This window comes from Sus scrofa, chromosome 1 (genome assembly GCF_054392235.1).
Source record: "Sus scrofa isolate SSC_HxYL_T2T_F1_AM1 chromosome 1, Sscrofa_HxYL_maternal_Yorkshire_Landrace_v2.0, whole genome shotgun sequence".
NCBI classification, from domain to species: domain Eukaryota; kingdom Metazoa; phylum Chordata; class Mammalia; order Artiodactyla; family Suidae; genus Sus; species Sus scrofa.
In genome coordinates this window covers 66,787,239-66,801,329 of record NC_139383.1, presented here as the reverse complement: position 1 = coordinate 66,801,329, position 14,091 = coordinate 66,787,239, and the positions used below count along the sequence as shown (strand labels likewise).

The following is a 14,091-nucleotide window of genomic DNA, read 5'->3' as shown; positions in this document are numbered from 1 at the left end:
CATATGGAGGTTCCCAGGCTAGGGATCTAATAGGAGCTGTAGCCACTGGCCTACACCAGAGCCACAGCAACACGGGATCCGAGCCGCGTCTGCAGCCTACACCATAGCTCACGGCATCGCCGGATCCTTAACCCACTGAGCAAGGGCAGGGGACGAACCCGCAACCTCATGGTTCCTAGTCGGATTCGTTAACCACTGCGCCACGACGGGAACTCCCCAATTCTGTTTATTGAATGGGAATGAGGGAGAGGAGAGGAGAGACCACAGTCTTTTCTCTTTTTTTTTAAATTACTTTTATTTTTTCCATTATAGTTGGTTTACAGTGTTCTGTCAATTTTCTACTAAACAGCAAAGTGACCCAGTCACACATACATATATATTTTTTTCTCACATTATCCTCCATCATGCTCCATCACAAGTGACTAGATATAGTTCCCAGTGCTATACAGCAGGATCTCATTGCTTATCCATTCCAAATGCAATAGTTTGCATCTATTAACCCCAGATTCCCAGTCCATCCCATTCCCTCCCCCTCCAACTCCCCCATGGCAACCACAAGTCTGTCCATGAGTTTCTCTTCTGTGGAAATGTTCATTTGTGCCATATATAAGATTCCAGATATAAGTGATATCATCTGGTATTTGTCTTTCTCTTTCTGACTTACTTCACTCAATGTGAGAGTCTCTAGTTCCATCCATGTTGCTGCAAATGACATTATTTTGCTTTTCCAACCAGTTTCCCAGACTGTTTACCAAAAATAACTTGTTCCTAAAAGAAGGAGGCTGGGGCTAAAGAAGTTTCAGAAAACCTAAGTCCCTTATCCAGAATCAAAATGAATGCTGGAATACTTAAAAATTTCGGAAATCCTGCAATCAAGAAACTGTTCAACTTATTTGTTTCCAAGACTTATTGACTATCCAGATCTCCCTCGACTTAATATACCCAGACAAATCCATTGCAAACTGAAAATACTGTAGTTTGAAAATGCATTTAATTACCCTAACCTACACAATATCAGAGTTTAGCCTAGCCTCCCTTAAAAGTGCTCAGAATGCCCACATTATCCTACTATAGGGCAAAATCACCTAATACAAAGTCCATTTTATAATGAAGTGTTGAAGAGTTCATGTAATTATTGGATACTGTACTAAAACTGAAAATCATAATGGTTGCATGGGAACAGAATTGTTGTAAGTGTATCCCCCCCCTCCTCCCCGTGATCACATGGCTGACTAGGAGTTGAGGCTTGTGGCCACTGCCCAGCATCAAAAGAGAATATCTGACTGCATATCACTAGCCTGGGAAAAGATCAAAATTCAAAATTCAAAGCATGGTTTCTACTGGATGCATGGGTTCCACCGAACGCATGCTTTCACACCATCTTAAAGTCGAAAAATCAAAAATTAACCCATCCTAAGTCACGGATCATGTATATCAATATAAAGAACATTCCCCATCAAAATGGTTTCTAATATTTGTAAATGATAGGCAATACTAGAACACTGCTGACTTAAAGAGCAGAAAAACAAGACTGCAACAATTACAAACCATCACTAATGCAACATACTATCTATAATGTCTAAACATGAATTCATAGTAACTACATTATATTACTTTATTTTTCTTGGATACTGGTAGAGCTGTCTATTCCAGACCTCTCTATCATATGCTCACCAGGCTAAGTTCTCACCTGTGCTGATGAACTTGGCACTGACCTGACCCTAGACAATGCCTCTTACCCTTATTCATAGCAAACTGCATGCCACACTATATCCTGTTTCAGTTCAATGTTTCTTCTGACATATATATGGCAGGACAGTGTCATATACGCTCTCAGTTGTTAAACAATATAATTCCACATGTTGATCAAAATTTGGTTTTGAGGTACATGAGTGTGTTGAGAGAGAGTGAGCTTGGGGAGGCTGGGCCTGTGTTAGATATAGTTGTATCTGCTCCTGTGTGTATATGTATAATATACACTGTGAATAATGTGGGGAAATACAGGCCTTGCATCTGTCCTTGCCACCCCTAAACCAGCACTTTTGTGAAGAGTGATTCTGTAACAATTTGCTTGATTCTATGCAACATCTGTCAGTAAAGGAAACAGCTTTTATATCCTAAAACCAGAAGCGATGTAGCTATGGAAAGGAATCTATTTTAATGCTTTCCATAAATATTTGATTGCCTTTGTATACAAAAGAGATATGGACATTTTTCAAATTTTATTTGGTGAGGGCATAAATTTAATGAAAACTACAGGACAGAATAATATTATCATAAATCTGTGTGTTGCTAAATTCTGCGGTGTATTTGAGAGGCACATAATTGGGTTCCTTTAATCCAGGCTGCAAACCATTGTGTTCTTTCTTTCACAGTGAATTGCACATCAGAATAGCCACCAAAAAAAGGGGGGGGCACCATGATAGCCCTGTTTTTCTCTGCTATTCTGAAACGTGCTTGATAGTGCAGTCAACTTTGCAGTGTGGTTATTCCATAGAAGTGAAATTATAACACTATAATATAAAAGTCCTGACTTATACAAGAAAAAGTAATCCCAAAACTTAAATCGGTTGAAATTTGTAATTCCCACAACACCACCCTAAGTATGACAACATTTATAATGTAGTATTAAACATCAAACATCTATCTTAGATAATTATAATGTAAATGATATTTTGAACCCAATTGAGAATAAAATGCAGCTATAGTCCTTTTTTTATGACATCTATATTAATAAATGGGTTTGACCATTTTTACTGGGTTGACCATCAAGTAAGCAACAGGGAAGAAAGAAAGAAAGAAAGAAAGAGAGAGAGAGAGAAAGAGAGAGAGGGAGGAAGGAAGGAAGGAAGGAAGAAAAAAAAAGGAAAAGTGTGTACTCATATCTCATGTACACAAAAAGATCTTGAGCTCATTATTTAATCTAATCTGACCATTGAGTTTTTTTCCTTATTTGATACACTCCAACTGGAGCTGATATAGCTCTAACATGATTTAGTGTGGTTTATGTTTATAGTAAATCTTTCTTTCTTAGGATGATATGCCAACCATAGGTAATCAATTAAAATACAATTCATTGATTGAGAAGGGATAGATAATATTAGAAAAGGCAATCATTGTTCATTTTATTGTTATCGAAGAATTAAAAACTCAATCACTTTATTCCATGAGCTTGAGTCTTGTTGTAAATGTTGTAGATCATCTCTCATTTAAAAAAAAAAAAATACACAATATTAGAAACTAAACTAAATGAAGGTTTGGGTTCTTATGTACCTTAATGTGTATTCAACGCTTACCTGAGGAGTCCAATTACATTGGTGTCTTGATTTTTGAGACCTGACTTAGAATCTGAAGCTGTTATAGTCAAATGTTAAAAAATATATATATCAAAACCAAGCAAGGGTCTATTCTCTTAAGCAGTGGCTTTGTTCTTCTTAAATTATGTTGCTATGTTAAGCTATATTGTCTCTGTGTGCAAGTGGAAAGGAGAAACAGGAATAGCAATTTTCCTTAAAGTATTTGAACCTCTTCCCTCAAAAAAAAAAAAAAAACCAAAAAACAAACAAAAAAAACCCCACTTGTAAGTAACATTTTTAAAAGGAAAGGAACAGCAGTGTATTCATAAACTAAAAATTCCTTAAACATATTCATTTACTTGCATTATATAAACATTACTCCACTAAACTAGACCTGATTGACTGAAGAAAATGTAAAGACAAGTATCTCTTATCATTACCGTATTAAAGGGCATTTTTTTTACAGCAAAGTGCAAATTAAAGCTTTTATACAATAACCTTAACGAATTTATACAATAACCTTAACGAATTTCACCTTAAGTCGACCATCTGATAAGAGAAAAAATAATTTTCTTTCTCAAGGTAGTACATATCTCACTCTAGGAGGGGTCAGCAATTTCCGGCTCCAAATAGTAAGGCACATTCTGACTTGCGCCCCAAAAGGCCATGTCATTCTTATACAACTTAATCATCGGCTACACAGAGCAAAGCAACACTGCAATCTTTCTGATCATTTTAATGAGGACCCCTGGCTATTCAGTCATTGAAGTATAATTGACTTGCTCTCCTCTTATTTTCATAATAGACACTCCAACCTAGACCACGTTTATTCGGCTATAAGAAATGTCAGGAAGAATTGGAACTTTTCTGAGTGTCCCCATTAAAACTGAAAACATGCCACCCTGTCTTTTACATGAGTTGCAATCATTTTGCGTTGGTCTCATTATGCAATACAAGATGCAAATGTTCCAGTCACCCTTCTCACCAAACTGCAAGTCCAAGAAAATAAGCACACCAAAAATGTCTTGTTTTTATCTGTACCTTTTCTTACAATTTAGTGTTATTTGTTCAATGTTTTAGAAAACAGGAAATAGGACTAACAAGTATCAGTGTTAATGATTTTCAGTAAGACTGCAAAGTAAGATTGATATCTTTCTTCTTATTAATTAATCTATTTTTATAAAATGCAAAATTTTTCCCCAATGGGAATTTCCGTCGTGGCTCCTCAGAAACAATCCGACTAGTATCCATGAGGATGAGGGCTCCCTCCCTGGCCTCGCTCAGTGGGTTAAGGATTGGGTGTTGCCATGAGCTGTGATGTAGGTCGCAGACGCGGCTCGGATCCTGCATTGCTGTGGCTGTGGTGTAGGCCAGTGGCCACAGCTCCGATTCAACCCCTAGCCTGGGAATTTCCATATGCCACAGGTGCAGCCCTAAAAAGAAAAAAAAAAAAAAATTCCCCCACAAAACTACATAAGCTGTTTAAGGATTAAATGAATGTCACTTGTAAAATAATATTTATGCTGAGAGTTTGAGTTTGCAAAATTGATCTGCAAAATGAATTACAATAATCTTTGAAATTGTGTGAGTGCTGTGAATTATTATTTTATATTTTGGAGCTTTCAAACATAACTCAATTAAAGCTTAAACAAATAAAAACTATTTGATAATGTAGAACTTTAATTAAAATCTAAGTGTAAAAGTTAGTCCACCATTGAAATATCCATAATTTCATAAATCATAAAGGAGGTTAAGCATCTTGCCATTATAAATGTTTTTCCTAAAATGGAATAGTCAGAGTTGAGATATCATTCATCAGATTAAATAATGATTATTTAGTTCCATTTCAGTTAAGATAAATTTATACTTATTATTAGCAAAAGTTAAGGGGGAAAGGGTCTCATATTGTTACAAAATTTTGGAAGGGAATTTAACAATATTGGTTATTTTAATGGTCGTTCCTTTTGACTCAGCAATCCGCTTCCATGAATATATCCTTAAACTGAACATCTGTGCACACTCACACACACACACATACACATACACAGATGTTTGTGTACACAGATACATATATGCAGATGTTTGTTGCAGCACACTCTATATTTGCAAAGAAAAGCACTAATAACAAACCAAGTATATAGGCACAGATGTATTAAGTGAAAGATAAAGCTGCACAAAGTACATGGACTGTAGTCTCCTTCCAAAAAGCAGTACATAATAATATAGGTAAACGCACGTGTTACAAACCTAGAGGAATATACAGCAAATTGTTAACAGTGATCATCTCTATGGAATTAAAGAGCTCCATTCCATATTGTTTGAACACTTCTGATTCATTCATTCATCCAATCAATATTTATTAAGCACCTATAACATACCAAGTAGTATTCTGGGTGCCAGGGATATGGCAGTGAACAAAACGAAGTCATGAGCTTGTGATGCTCTTAAAATCAAAAGAAACAATAAAATTTATAGAGAAATTTCCGGAATTTCAACTATTACAAGAAAATAAAGAAGCAAGAAACATTCACTCATTATTCCTGTTGAAATTCTTTATTCTTGTCTTTTTGTTGCTCAAAACTTTTTTCTAATATTAGACTAATTATGGCCAGATCTCAATAACAGAAGCCATCATTAAAACAATCTCTACTAGGTCCAACACTTTTATTTTAAAAGGATTGTATAATATTTTATCATCCAAAACTTAGTTTTCTTCGTAACTATCCCAACATGCAATTGTATAAAAGTAACAAAATGCACTTGAGAGTTCATTAGAAATACTTTATATGAAAATAATAGGATAACTGATATACATAAATATGACTATGTAACCATACCTGTGAGTATTTTAATAGGCCTTAAATAATAACCATAGGTATTTTCACCTATATAACCACAAGATAATATTAAATTCATGGGTCTATAGTATTTCCTCTTTTTTTTTTTTTTGTCTTTTTAGGGCCACACCTGTGGCTTATAGAAATTCTCAGGCTAGGGGTCGAATCAGAGCTACAGCTGCCAGTCATAGCCACAGCAACACCAGATCCGGGCCTCCTCCATAACCCACACCACAGCTCACAGCAACACTGGATCCTTAACCCACTAAGCAAGGCCAGGGATCGAACCCACATCCTCATGGATACTAGTCAGAGTCTTAACCCACTGAGCCACAATGGGAATTCCTGTAATATTTCAATACTATAGTCAATTTACCATTTACATTTATTAGAAGTTTAAGATTTATGTTAATATTGCAAGAATGTAGACAATTCCATAAAACTACTGTAAGTTTATTGTAAAATGTACAAAGGTTAATATTAATTCATATGCTTCAATTTAATTAAAATCTGATTGGTACTCTCTCAATATTTTCCTAATGTCATAAGATTGTTCCCCCTTAAATTAATAAAAAGTATCTAAAGATTACTTCTTATAACTTATTTGATTTCAATAAAAAATCATTACATTTACTTACTTAGTAAGTACCTAGGGTTTGTATTCAAGATGTTCTAAGCAAGTTATAATTAATCACCACCAGAATGACTTAACAGACAGATACAACATAAATAAAGAGGGAAAATTCAAAAAACTAAATACCTACCAAGCAACCTTGTAACATAATGCCATGGCCAACTGACAGTGAGACTAACAAATGTGAATGTCAATGATTTTACACTCAAAACAGCACCTATTCAGCAAGTGGATTCATTTGAATAAAAGATGAAATTGCCCAGCCATAAACTCCCCAAAGTTGGAAGTACTTCTGCTGCAGCTAGCTGTCACTAGATGGCAGTGTGGGTCGAATACCGAACTGCTTGTAAGTTAGCTCTTCAAATTTGGTACCAGACTCAGAAGGTGGACTATTTGCTATCATTATAAATAGATACCTTCGTGAATAAAAAACACATAAGCAAAGCATAAGAAAAATACTATGTAAAGGAGGAAGATTTTAAAGAAAAAAAATGCTCTAAGCAAGTTGGCTGTGCTGTTTACCTTACTAAGCACCTCAAATTTGAGAGTGCTTATGACAGCAAGAGAAAATTGCTGAAAATTTGCATTTCCAGTCCCTGCCTCCACCCTTGAGACTCTTAATTAGGGGTCTTAGATGTAATAGAAGCTCCATTTTTAAGACCTATTTAAGGCCATTTTAATACAGATGGTCCATGAGAAACAGTGCTCTAAAACCTGAATCCCCAAAGAAGTGGTGCATTTGGATAATGAGCTACAATTGAGTCACTGATGAGCCCACAGTCTTCAGCCCCAATCCCTTCCTGAATTCTCTGCACATCTGAAATATTGTATGCAAATATCAGCACACCGAAGAAGAAATCAGAAGAAGGGTAGAAACTATTCCTGACCTTGGTTACAGCTTATTCAAAGACTGATCCTTTCAAAAATAAATGATGAAGCAGGAAGCCCTAGATTGTCAAATACAATGAATTTGCTCTTTGTGAAGGACTGTGTCATACCATTCACTCCTGAATCAAGAACCGATATACTAACCCTATTACACCATTGGTGGGATTGCAAATTGGTGCAACCACTGTGGAAAACAGTATGGAGATTCCTCAGAAAACTAAACATAGAACTACCATTTGATCCAGCAATACCACTCCTGGACATCTATCCAGAGAAAACCATGACTCAAAAGACACAGGTACTCCATTTTCATTGCAGCGCTATTTGCAATAGCCAAGACATGGAAACAACCTAAATGTCCATCGGCAGAGGAGTGGATCAAGAAGATGTGGTACATATACACAATGGAATATTACTCAGCCATTAAAAGGAATTAAACACCAGCATTTTTAGCAACATGGATGGACCTAGAAATTACCATGCTAATTGACATCAGACAATGAGACACCAACATCAGATGCTTTCACTGACATGTGGAATCTGAAAAAAGGACACAGAAAAATTTCTTTGCAGAACAGATATTGACTCACAGACTTTGAAAAACTTATGGTTCCCAAAGGAGACAGGTTGGAGGGTGGGGGGATGTGCTGGGGGTTTGGGATGGAAGTGCTATAAAATTGGGTTGTTATGATCATTGTACAACTATAAATGTAATAAATTCATTGAGTAATAAAAATAAATAAAGAAATATGTAAAAATAAATAAATAACAGCTAACCTGTAAAAAAAAAAAAAAAAAAAAGAACAGCAATACTGACCACCTTTTGCCACCATTCTAACTCTTCTAAAAATTCCTCTACATAAATCTGTTTTTTTTCTTTGGCCATGCCTGTGACATGTGGAAGTTCTGGGGTCTGAGACTAAACCCTAGCCACAGCAGTGACAATGCCAGATCCTTAATATACTGCAGCACAAGGGAACTCCTATATAAACCATCTACCTCTGGGAGTTCCCGTCGTGGTTCAGCAGTTGAGGAATCTGACTAGTATCCATGAGGACGCAGGTTCGATCCCTGGCCTTGCCCTGTGGGTTAGGGATCCAAAGTTGCCACTGAGGCGTGGTATAGGTTGCAGACGCGGTTCAGATCCTGTGTTGCTGTGGCTGTGGTGTAGGCTGGCAGCTACAGCTCTGATTTGACCCCTAGCCTGGGAACCTCCATATGCTGCAGATGTGACCCTAAAAAGCAAAACAAAAAACAAAACTTTCTACCTCTGAAAATTCAACTACAGAGTTCTTGGATTCTTCTACTGGCCTGTTTGTCTACACAAAGCCATCCCTTCCCACATGTTTCCTTGACATATAGTCCTGTCTGAGGTCTGTCCAGCATTCACCTACTGTTTCTGCTATCATATTTCACCTCAGTCTTGGTTTCTCCTATAAAGACCTAACTTCTCCTATTTTCCCAGTTGAGAACTACCTCAATCCATCTATTCACATTAGTGGCTGTCATCGGGGATGTTCATCTATTCATGTCTAATCTCAGGAAAATAGAGTGAGAGAGAGCTTTAAAATTGGTCAATTAATCTATGACAAAGAAGGCAAGAATATACGATGGAGAAAAGACAGTCCCTTAAATAAGCGATGCCAGGAAAACTGGGCAGCTACATGTAAAAGAATGAAATTAGAACATTCTCTAACATCACAGACAAAAATAAACTTAAAATCGATAAAGACCCAAATATAAGACCAGATACCATAAAACTCCTTGAGGAAAACATAGGCAGAATGCTCTTTGACATAAATAGAAACAATATTTTTTGGAATCTCCTTCCTAAAGCAAAAGAAATAAAAGCAAAAATTTTAAAATGGAATCTATTTAAAGTAAAAGTGTTTTCATGGCAAAGGAAACCATCAGCAAAGCAAAAAGAAAACCCACTGAATGGGAAAAATATTTGCAAACGATATGACCAATAAGGGGTTAATATCCAACATATATAAAAAGCTCATACAACTCAACATCAAAAAACAAACAACTCGATTAGAAAATGGGCAGAAGAGGAGTTCCCGTCGTGGCGCAGTGGTTAACGAATCCGACTAGGAACCATGAGGTTTCGGGTTCGGTCCCTGCCCTTGCTCAGTGGGTTAACGATCCGGCGTTGCCGTGAGCTGTGGTGTAGGTTGCAGACGCGGCTCAGATCCTGAGTTGCTGTGGCTCTGGCATAGGCTGGCAGCTACAGCTCCGATTCGACCCCTAGCCTGGGAACCTCCATATGCCGCGGGAGCCGCCCAAGAAATGGCAAAAAGACAAAAAAAAAAAAAAAAAAGAAAAAGAAAATGGGCAGAAGAACTAAATAGGCATTTTTCCAAAGAGGAAATGCAGATGGCCCACAGGCACATGAAAAGATGCTCAGAATCACTAATCATTAGGGAAATGCAAGTCAAAACCACAATGAGATATCACCCAACACCTGTCAGAATGGCTATTATCAAAACAACAACAAATAACAAATATTGGCAAGGATGTGGAAAGAGAACCCTCATATACTGTTGATGGGGATGTAAATTGGTACAGTCACTGTGGAAAACAGTATGGAGGTTTCTCAAAAACAAACAAACAAGCAAACAAATAAAAACTTTAAATAGAACTCCCATATGACCCAGCACTTCTACTCTTGGGTATAGATCTGGGGGAAAAAAAGAAAAGAAAAGAAAAAAACACTAATTTAAAAAGATACAGTGTTGTTGGGTTTTTTTGCTGTTGAGATGTATAAGTTGTTAGTATAATTTTAGAGATTAAACCCTTGGAGAACAGTATGGAGGTACCTTAGAAATCTATATATAGAACTACCACATGACCCAGCAATCCCACTCTTGGGCATATATCTGGACAAAACTTTCCTTAAAAGAGACACATGCACCCGCATGTTCCTTGCAGCTCTATTCACAATAGCCAAGACATGGATACAACCCAGGAGTGGGATTGCTGGATCGTACGTTAGTTCTATATTTAGTTTTCTGAGGAATCTCCATACTCTTTTCCATGACCTGAAACTTTTGAGGATTATAGGACAGTTATTTTGTAGAATATCCCTCAATTAGGATTTGTCTAATGTTTCCCCATGATTAGATTCGAGCTGTGCATCTTTGGCAGGAATATCAAAAATATTCTTTGAAGAAGTGACACTGTTCTTCTCACTGCATATTATTGGGTGATACACAATTTTGATTTTCACTGGTGATAGTCTTTTAAAAATTAAAAAAAGATTGAAGTATAGTTGATTTACAATGTTTTGCTGGTGTACATCAAAGTGATTCAGTTTTATATATATATATTAATATTCTCTTCCATTATGGGTTTTGGGTTTTTTTGGGGGTTTTTTTGCTTTTTTTTTTTTTTTTTTTGTCTTTTTGCCTTCTTTCTTGAACCACTCCCACGGCATATGGAGATTCCCAGGCTAGGGGTCTAATCGGAGCCGTAGCCACCAGCCTACGCCAGAGCCACAGCAATGCGGGATCCAAGCCTGCAACCCACACCACAGCTCACAGTAATGCCAGATCCTTAACCCACTGAGCAAGGCCAGGGATCGAACCCGCAACCTCATGGTCCCCAGTCGGATTTGTTAACCACTGTGCCATGACGGGAACTCCAGTTTATTATTTTAATAAAATATTCTCTCCCATTATGGTTTATTACAGAATATTGAATATAGTTCCCTGTGCTATACAGTAGGACCTTGTTGTTTATCTATTATATATATATAGTAGTTTGTTTCTGCTAATTCCAAACCCCTAATTTATCCCTCCACCATTCCTTTCCCCTTTGTTTTCTATTTCTGTGAGCCTGTTTCTGTTTTTTAAATAAGTTTATCTGTGTCAAATTTTAGATTCCACATGTAAATGATATCATATGATACTTGCCTTTATCTGCCTGGCTTACTTCACCTAGTATGATAATCTCTAGGTCCATCCATGTTACTGCAAATGGTATTATTTCATTCTTTTTTTGTTTGTCTTTTTAGGGGTGTACCCATGGCATGTGGAAATTCCCATGCTAGGGGTCGAATCAGAGCTGCAAAATTATTACAAACTGAAGAAGACTGAGGATATATGACATTAAATGCAACATGTGATTCTGAACCAAAGATTTTTCTATGAAAGACATCACTGGGACAATTGCTAAAATTTCAATGGGGTATGGACATTTAATGTAGTTACCTATGAATGTTAATTTCCTGACTTTAATGGTTGTACAGTGGTCATATGAGGAAATACCCTTATTTATTGGAAATATACACTAAAGTATTCAGGAATGGTGGGTCTTCAGTTTGGCAACTTATTCTCAAATGCTTCAGGGCTTTAAAAGATTTCTTTCCACTGTACTTCCAACTTTTATAATTTTATGATTGTTTCAAAAGATTAATTCATCAACCTTTTCTTTTTTTCCAAAAAGAAAATTGAGTGTGCATCCTCCAGGTCAGGCTCTGTTGCTGTATTTTCCTGCTCTCTCTCAACTTCTGAAGCATAAGCCACTACTCCTTCCTTCTTTCTTCCACCTGTAGCTGCATCGTTGTGATTCTGCCACCATATTCAAGGGGTGCCTGGTCCAGGGCTCTATCCTGAAGAAGGCGCTGGAGGCGCTTAAGGACCTCATCAACAAGGTCTGTTGGGACATCAGCTCCAGTGGCGTGAACCTGCAGAGCATGGAATCATCTCATGTCTCTTTGGTGCAGCTCACCCTGCACTCCGAGGGCTTGAGGGCTTCCACACGTACTGCTGCGACCGCAATTTGGCCATAGGTGTGAACCTCACCAGCATGTCCAAAACACTAAAATGTGCTGGCAATGAAGACATCATTACACTAAGGGTTGAAGATAAGGCAGACACCTTGGCACTAGTGTTTGAAGCTCCAAATCAAGAAAAGGTTTCAGCCTATGAAATGAAGTTAATGAATTTAGATGTTGAGCAACTTGGAATTCCCGAACAAGAGTACAGCTGTGTAGTAAAGATGCCTTCTGGTGAGTTTGCATGTATATACCGAGATCTCAGTCATATTGGAGATGCCGTTGTAATTTCCTGTGCAAAAGATGGAGTGAAATTTTCTGCAAGTGGAGAACTTGGAAATGGAAATGCTAAGTTGTCACAAATGAGTAATGTTGATAAAGAGGAGGAAGCTGTTACCATAGAGATGAATGAACCAGTTCAGCTAACTTTTGCACTGAGGTACCTGAACTTCTTCACAAAAGCCATTCCACTCTCTCCTACAGCAACACTCAGTATGTCTGCAGATGTACCCCTTGTTGTAGAGTATAAAATTGCTGATATGGGACATTTAAAGCACTATTTGGCTCCCAAGATCGAAGATGAAGAAGGCTCTTAGACATTCTTAAATTCCAAGAAAATTAAACTAAGCTCTTTGAGAACTGCTTCGGAGATACCAGCTGAACATATGTAGATATTGTTTTCTGTAAATAACCTGTTTTTTTCCTCCATTCTCTACAATTTGTTTAAAGAATAAAGTCCAAAGTCAAATCTGGTCTTGTTAGCCTAGAAATACTTCTGCTTTAACCTAGAAACTCTCATTAATGATTTTTACAACCAAAAGATTTTGACTCTAAATGAAGTTTTAAGTATTGTTTTCAATTTTTTTTTTTTTTTTTTTTTTTTGTCTTTGTTGTTGTTGCTATTTCTTGGGCCGCTCCTGTGGCATATGGAGGTTCCCAGGCTAGGGGTCAAATCGGAGCTGTAGCCACCGGCCTACGCCAGAGCCACAGCAACGCGGAATCCGAGCCGCGTCTGCAACCTACACCACAGCTCACGGCAACGCCGGATCATTAACCCACTGAGCAAGGGCAGGGACCGAACCTGCAACCTCATGGTTCCTAGTCAGATTCGTTAACCACTGCGCTACGATGGGAACTCCTGTTTTCAATTTAAATAAAAGTCATTTGAATTTCAAGCATCCCAGGACAGAGCCTTCATTTGGACCACAATGTTTGCAAGTATCCTAGGGAATTCACAATTCAAGCAACTTTTTCATGTAAATGTGCTTTTTTTTTTTTCAGTCAGCTTGTTATGAATTAGATATAGCAATAAAAAGTATTTCAGCTACAGTAGGTGACAAAATACTTTTGCCAAACTTATGTTGGTATTCTGACTTGAGCTCAAGAAGTGAAAAGGGGAGAGTAGAACAAACCTTATATAGTTTATTGTCATTTTTGTTAGCAGAAACTAACACTTTACAGAAGCTTAATATACCTAAAAGTTCTATGGGCTTTGTAAGACTAGCATTGTTATAGAGCAGTGTTTCCTTAGCCTAGGGAGCCTTATACAGGAGTATTGCAAGTTTTTTTGTAGATGTGTGATAGGGCCCAAGGAGTATGTTTGTGCAAAAATAATTTCTCTAGTGTAAGCCTCCTTTTGGGGGACTTATTCCCTTA

The 14,091-nt window shown here is 37.3% G+C and overlaps 1 protein-coding gene and 1 pseudogene across 1 annotated transcript in view; one reads left to right on the top strand and one right to left on the bottom strand.

Annotated features, from left to right (window-relative positions):
• Positions 1 to 13,087, top strand: part of LOC100155246 (DNA sliding clamp PCNA pseudogene) — a 64,193-nt pseudogene extending 51,106 nt beyond the window's left edge.
• Positions 1 to 14,091, bottom strand: part of LOC100515111 (uncharacterized) — a 441,565-nt gene that overhangs the window by 335,175 nt on the left and 92,299 nt on the right. The window lies entirely within an intron of this gene.